Source organism: Mus caroli, chromosome 5 (assembly GCF_900094665.2).
Source record: "Mus caroli chromosome 5, CAROLI_EIJ_v1.1, whole genome shotgun sequence".
Lineage (NCBI taxonomy): Eukaryota > Metazoa > Chordata > Mammalia > Rodentia > Muridae > Mus > Mus caroli.
This window is the reverse complement of record NC_034574.1, coordinates 18,632,396-18,639,987: the sequence shown is the minus strand read 5'-3', so window position 1 is coordinate 18,639,987 and position 7,592 is coordinate 18,632,396. Positions and strand designations below refer to the sequence as shown.

At 45.0% G+C, this 7,592-nt stretch overlaps 1 long non-coding RNA gene and 1 other non-coding gene across 2 annotated transcripts; both read left to right on the top strand.

The window, feature by feature from the left end:
- Positions 1 to 227: 227 nt before the first annotated feature.
- On the top strand, positions 228 to 4,708 carry LOC115031121. The gene is made up of 4 exons (XR_003836726.1): positions 228 to 245; positions 1,740 to 1,774; positions 2,290 to 2,332; positions 3,924 to 4,708. It is a non-coding gene; the product is annotated as an uncharacterized LOC115031121 (long non-coding RNA).
- On the top strand, positions 1,830 to 1,900 carry LOC115031234. Its single transcript, XR_003836845.1, has one exon. It is a non-coding gene; the product is annotated as a small nucleolar RNA SNORD93 (small nucleolar RNA).
- Positions 4,709 to 7,592: the final 2,884 nt, after the last annotated feature.

Genomic DNA, 7,592 nt, shown 5'->3' with positions numbered 1-7,592 from the left:
GAGGTGACAGATTCCACAGGGCAGTGAGTGGGGCCACTGCCCTGGGGTAGGGGCATGTTGGGAGGCTCTGGTGCCGCAAGGGGGCGCGCGCGAGCCGGCGCTGGATTCAGGCGGGAACCAGGGAAGGGGCGGGCAGGAGGGGCGCTGGGCTAATCTGGTTGGCTGAGCCCGGGTGCTCAATGTCCGGTCGGTTTTAAACTCGGTCCCGCCCTGGCGCCCAGCTCTTCCGCCGCGGCGCGCTCCTGGTAAGTACTGTCCCCATTGCGAGTCCCAGGACCACACCACGTGGCCACGGAGATTTTCACGGCGCTCGCCCGTGGCGCCGGTCCCTGCCCGTGCGCGTCCCTTCGGTGTGGGACAGGCGTTCGGCCTTGCGCTGCCCGGATTTGTCCCCTCCCGGGTGGAGGCGCGACGTCCGGACGGCCCGGGTCCTGGGCACACTCGGGGCTCCTGCCCGCCCAGGACTCGGATGACAGGGACATCGCCTATTTAGGAAGCGAATGAGATCAGAGCTCGGGAAGTAGCAGGAGGCAGGATAATCCCAGTGTCAGCAAGGACAGGGGTAATTTCGCCCACGCAGGCGCGTCCTCGCCGCCGCTCGTGTCCTTCAAATGCCGCTTGGCACAGAGGCTGGGCTTTTTGTTTAGTGCTCGTTTGTTTTAAGGTTTGAGGGTATATTCAGGCGGATACCTGCAAGCGAGTTCACCGGGGACCTCTGCCTACAGGACCTGGATTACCCTACAGCTGACACAGACCCAGCCTATCTGGGTTTTGGGACCTGGGAGAAATCTGAGTGACTGGGTTAGCACTTAAGTAAGGCAACCCCTAAGCAATGATATAGGAATCGTGATTTGGAGTTCCTAAGACCGGGTATAGGTGTTTAGCGAACACCCAGAGTCCTCCCTGTTTAAGAGGTGGCTGGTTGAGGCACCAATTAAAAGTAAATATCAGGGTTGGAGAGATGACTCAGTGGTTAAAAGTACTGACAGCTCTTCTAGAGTTCCTGAGTTAAATTCTCAGCAACCACATGGTGGCTCACAACCATCTGTAATGAGATCTGATGCCCTCTTCTGGTGTTGTCTGGAGATAGCAACAGTGCACTCATAGAAGAAATAAGTCTTTTTAAAAGATTATTTGATTATTGAGACAGATTGTCATGCTGGCCCAGAGGATATTTCTGCTCCAGGACCCTAAGTATTGGCATTTATGGACATAAGCCACCGTACCTGGTAAAGGACATTTTAGAGGAAAAATAGGCTTGTGGGCTCTTGTAAACAAGTTCCCTGGGTGGTAGTTTTCTTTCCGTTAGAGGTTAGGGTTCTGCTGAGCCCGTCTGAGAGTGAAGGGCAGCATGAGCCACCTTCTAAGGTAAGGAATTATTTTTCCCTTCCTCATTCAGCCTCAGCAGACACTTCTGATGTTGCTGCTGGTTTTGAAATCAAAGAAAATGTTTCACTTTCCTAAAGGAAGAGTACCGCTATTACTTGCAGTACTATTTGCTTCTAAACATTAAGAGTTTTTGCTTCTGGGGTGGAAACAGTGGGAAAGATGGCCCAGAGGGAATAAAATGGACTCCCAGCTGTCAGCAGTATGAAGATCAGAGCTCTGTGCAGGAATAATGCTAGTCAGAGGCAGGACTTCCATCATCGAATGCAGCTAGGAGCCACCAGGAAGGGCCTTTCTGAAAGAAGCTGTGGCTGCTGCTTTTAACAGTGCTGGCTCTTTTCTCTTTTGAGCAGATGAGTGCTGTGTCCAGGATGACCATGAATTCAAGGTATGTGTTAGATGGAAAGATTTGACTTCCCAGGCATAATCCCAGGAACAGTTCTTGGCCAAGGATGAGAACTCTAACCTGACTGGATACGCTGCTGTGATGGGTTAAAGGATTTACCTGAGGCCAACAGAACAGGCAGGAATTTAATGCAGTCACCCCATGTCTTTTTAAAGTAGATGAGGGGTTGGAGAATGTAGTGAGAGGGCTTAGCAGTGCCAAGCCCGTTACCTTTGATTCTGGGACCTGGCGGAGAGAGCCAACTCTCTAGAGTTATTCTTGCACCTTCTTGTGTGTGCTAGCACACGTGTGTGCTCACTCAAAATAATAAATGGGAGCATTGGTGAATGAATTAATACTTAGAGGGAGATAAAAATTGTGTTCAAACATTTCTGGGTAGTACATTAAGGGTTCTGTTTATACAAGAAGCTAGTTAATGTCAACATAGTCTACACATGGGTGCGTTGCTTAATTATCTTGTTGCCGGTCTAATCATCTCTGTGACGTCTCTTCTGCAGCTCTGGAGCTTGAGATGAACTGGTCCGACTTCCAGAAGAGAAGGTAGGCATCTGTGTGTAGAGTCAAGGTTTTTTTTTTTTTTATGTGTGTGGTTTTTTTTAATGTTTATTTACTATTTTTATGTGTAAGTACACTGTAGCTGTCTTCAGACACACCAGAAGAGGGCATCAGATGTCATTAAGGATGGTTGTAAGCCTCCATGTGGTTGCTGGGATTTGAACTCAGGACCTTCGGAAGAGCAGTCTGTGCTCTAAACCGCTGAGCCATCTCTCCAGCCCTAGAGTCAAGGTTTTAGGTTACTTTGTCCCCTTCATAGCAGGAACGGATGAATTTTGAGGCATTCTTTTTTTTTTTACGTATTTTCCTCAATTACATTTCCAATGCTATCCCAAAAGTCCCCCATACCCCCACCACCACTTCCCTACCCACCCATTCCCATTCTTTTGGCCCTGGTATTCCCCTGTATTGGGGCATATAAAGTTTGCAAGTCCAATGGGCCTCTCCTTCCAGTGATGGCCGACTAGGCCATCTTTCGATACATATGCAGCTAGAGACAAGAGCTCCGAGGTACTGGTTAGTTCATCATGTTGTTCCCCCTATAGGGTTGCAGATCCCTTTAACTCCTTGGGTACTTTCTCTAGCTTCTCCATTGGGAGCCCTGTGTTGAGGCATTCTCATTGCATATAGAGAACATGACAATTTTGGGTCTGTAGAACTAAGTTCCATTATTTAGTTTTCTATGTGTCAGCCCTACTCTGAAACATGCCACAATATTAACATGAGAGATCTTTTGAAAAATTTGGCTTTATTTATAAAATTTTTACTTTTATGTTTTGCCTGCATGTCTGTACCATGTGTGTGCAGTGCCTGTGGAGGCCAAAAGAGGGCATCAAATCCCCCTGGAATTGGAGTTACAGTTGGCTGCTAAGAATTGAACCTAACTCCAAGAAGAGCAGGCAGCCAGGGCTCTTCATTGCTGAGCCCTAAACTTTGGCAACTCAGAATTGTCCAGCACATAGTTGAGAGATCAAGTCCTCCCAGGAGAGTGAGTTGTACGGTAGGATCCATTTGGTGTCCTGGCTTATACCTGCCATGTGTACTCTAGCTGTAGCTGGAATGAGCAAATAGCCTATGTGATTTAAACTACCATGTTGATGCCTCATTATTATGTTCAAATGNCCTGTAGAGAAATGAGGCGAAAAGTTCATGTTTTCAGAGAACTCATAATTCTAAGTAAGAGTCTNGAACATATGGAGTGAAAGANCTTTACATTCTCCACGGTGATGCACTGTGGCGCTCCCAGGCATGAGCAGAGTAAACTCGGCAACTATGGTCTGGTGGGCTTCGGGCGGTGGCCACAGTCTCACCAGATCTACATCCAACTGGCNGACACTATTCAGAGTCAGCTCGCCAGCCACTCCAAAACCTGCTCACATCTGTGGCATGGAGGGTGGGGACCAAAGGGCTTTAATTTGCTGACAGCAATAAAGGGAAGCGCGTGACCTGTTCTTCAAAGAATGCCTTTACCATATAACCAGTTCTGACCTAGTGGAAGAGAGTATAAAGGACTTAATGTGGCCCACAAACTACCCAAATGATTGTTTCTTATCTCTAGTTTTTTTCTACCCCCCAGGAAAAGCCAGTGCAGTTACCTGACAGTGAGTAAACCCGATGTTTCTGGTGGTTTCGTCAGATCTGCCATCACCTGCCAGCCTGACCTGCTTTGATCCCGCAGACTGTCCCTGTCCGCTTATGAACAAAAGGACAGGCTATTGCACAGCAGCCCATGGTTTGGTACACAGTTGCTGCAGGTACTTAAAATGGCTGCCTGAACTTAAACTGGGAGGGTAGCCATTAGNAGATAGAAACCTACCTCCTATATTTCTTAGGAGTCTTGTGACTTAGAAACCCTGTTCTTCATTCCTCCCTAAATGGCCAACCACCGTGGGCAAGGGTTCACCTGCCACTCATGATGCCAGCACTCACAGAACAGGAGCAGGGCAGGGATGCTGGGTGGAGCTAACTGGGTTACCGAATGACACCTGGAGAAGCAGGCTAATGGCCTTACACTATACAGAGGATACAGATGTCTCCATATCCTTATTACTGAACCACAAGTGAAACCCTGAAAGCCCCTGGAATATGCAGTGCGCCAGTGTAAGGTACAAGTTCCAGATTACACAAGCAGAGAGTAGTGGCATCGCACTGAATGCAAGAAACTGAAGTTCCAGGCCTCAGAATTAGTAATGTGTGCTCGAGAGTGACCAGTCCTCAGGACAGATGTAGGACGTTTGGAAGCAGTGAGATATAAGTAGAAGTGTTTTGTAAGTGTACATAGATGCTGAAGAAAGGGAAGACATTCAGTATAGATAGTTAATAGAAAAATATTCCCTGGCGGTGGTGGCGCATGCCTTTAATCTCAGCACTTAGGAGGCAGAGGCAGGAGGATATCTGAGTTCGAGGCCAACCTGGTCTACAGAGTGAGTTCCAGGACAGCCAGGGCTACACAGAGAAGCCCTGTCTCGAAATAACCCAAAAAAGAAAAATATTAATATTTGAATATAATAAAGTAAAGCCTCTGAAGTAAGCATGAGCAATATTTAAAAAGAAAATGTTTGAAAAAAAATGGAAAATGATATAGCAGAAGGCACCTGGACCCTGTGTAGTTCCTTTTGAGTTACCTTGGGGCGTATGGGTTACAATAGGTTTAACAGTCTCTCTAAGATCAGGATCAAGAAGAAAGGAGTAAATCTTGTCCTCTCTCAAATTCCCAGGAAGCAGACTTAGGTAAGGAGAGGAGGGACACAAGGGTACAAGCTGTCGGACCGAAACTAGGGGATCTTTTAAGTCAGAATATAACGTGTTCTCCACTCAGGTCAGAAGAACTCCATTCAAAGCCTACAGTGCCAACCTATGACAAGATTGCAGGATGGCCTGTTAGGAAGCCCACAGTGACTTTCCCAGTCACTATAAGCTACCCACAGATGAAAGAATTTCACAATGTTACAATGAATTTGGTTGCCAACACTCTAAGGAGATTTCAGGAGGCAGTGGTAGTCTGCTAAACACACTGTATGTGAACAAGTACTATATAACTGAGTGTTTACAAAGTAACTTAAGCTGTAGATAGAGCAATATCAGATCCAGGTACTAGAGAGCTTCCCATTAAATCTTTCATTTTGAGAATGCTAATGCTGAATGCAAAAAAGCTATTAGAATTTCAATGGTCATATCTGCGCCTAGTTATTTAAAACTACTGTGGATATTAGGTCTAGTGTTTCCAATTAAGTCATGATTGGACAGGCAATTACGAAAGGTGGTCTGAGTGCCCGATACTTTTAGCAGAGGCGGACATTTCCTAGAGGGCTGGAGACAAGCAGTACCTAGTGAGAGGACCTAACTCCGATGGCAGCCCCTCATTAGATAGATCTGGCAGCCATGTTAGACCTTAAATTTCCCAGGACAGCCCAGCTTCCTTTTGTAGACACCGCAGAAAGAGGGCAGCCAATCAGCAACTGCCCTGATATCTGGCCAGGGGCTTATAACAGTTATGAAAGAGTCCTATAAGGTAGCAATCTCTCCCTTGAGGTATAAACCAATCAGAAATTTAGGAATATCCTATACCATAAAGCTCAACCAATCCTGGTGAAGGTGACCCAAATACAAGTGGAAAACTCCAACTGGTTCTAAAAGGGGCCTACTAGCTTCCCTCATGGTCCCTGATTTTGCTTGGATGATTGACCCCTACGTGCCAGCTGTTTTTGAAGAATAAACGCTCTGTGCCTTTGCATACTATTCTAGTCTGAGATCTTCTTTCAGTGACTCTAGAAACTTTACATTCAGGATAATTTTTTTCTCTAATGAGCCATGGAGAAAGCTTCCTGGGATATATAAAAGATGTGGAAGGAACAGACAGGGCTTATAAATGTACACCATCCAGAGATACAAATATTCATTACTGTTAGAAAACTGACAAAGGGGTTTTGTGGGCCCCTGAAAAAAAACCGAGCCATTTGATTTTCCAGATGAAGGTATTGAAAAATGTTACAGACTGGGCTAGCCTTAATACAGAAGTTGGCTCCAAATTTATAAGGAGGCCATTAATAGAAATACCAGCCACCCTGCCATTAAGATGGTTAACTGACAAGCTTGTCTGAGCAAAGCAGTGTTCCTTAAATAAGGAAAAATGACAGGCACTAATAGCTGGTCCAAGAGCAGCTGAAGGCTCAACATTGCTACTAAGCCTCAGGATTCTGTATTTGTCATAAAGAAATATGGAAAATGGAGGATGCCAACAGATCTGAGAGCAACCAAAGTAATTCAGCCTATGGGTTCCTTACAACCTGGAATCCCTTTTGTAGTGGGTTGGTCTGATGCTGTTTGTCTTTAAGTAAATTCTGTGCCCCATGATCTGGTTGCTCCAAGACAAGCAGGTCATCATGTATACCAGCTTTTGTTGTAAAAACTTTCCCCGCAAGTTATCCATGACTGGTTAATGAAGATGCCTGCAGCTGTGCAGAGGAGTGAGTGGAGTGATAGGCAGGACTTGAGTTCCTCGGCTTTGAGGGGTGGGGGCAAACACCATGCATAGTATAGGTGGATTGTGAACCCGTGGCTATGAAGGCCAGGCAGAACATAGCAATATTTTGATATTTTGCTTTATTGATAGGGAAGTAGACAAACTAGCATAGAGGGTTGATACCTGCCCAGCTCTAGTGCTTTAAGGCTTATTAACTGGCTTGCTATTTATTTGGGAACTAAATGATCTAATGTGGGGTAGAAACCTCCAAAGAATATTTACTGCAGCACCCTTTAACATCTTAGTCACCTAAGATATGACCTATTATAGAGACTAATTTTAAAGATAGCTTTTTTTCAATACCTTGAGAAACAAGATAAAATTTGCTTTCACTCTGCCCACATTTAACCATAAAAAACCAGCTAAGAGATATCAGTGGACATTGATCTTGTGTCAATATTTTGTATAACAGCCATTAGAAATAATTCATAAATAGTTTTCTCAATCTAAAATTTATCATATGATGAGATCTTGTGGGCTGACTCAGATGGAGATGCCTTTTTAAAAAAATGCTTGATGAAGTAACAAGAATTTTGCCTTATTGGGGATTACAAATTGCTCCTGGAAAAGATACAAAGAGGAGATTCTATTATTTAGGTTATAAAACAGGTTTACAGAAAATTTAGCCACAAAAGGTATAGATCAGAAGATACCAATTATAAACTTAATTATTTTGAAAATTTACTGGGACATTAATTGACTACAGCCCACAATTGGATTAAC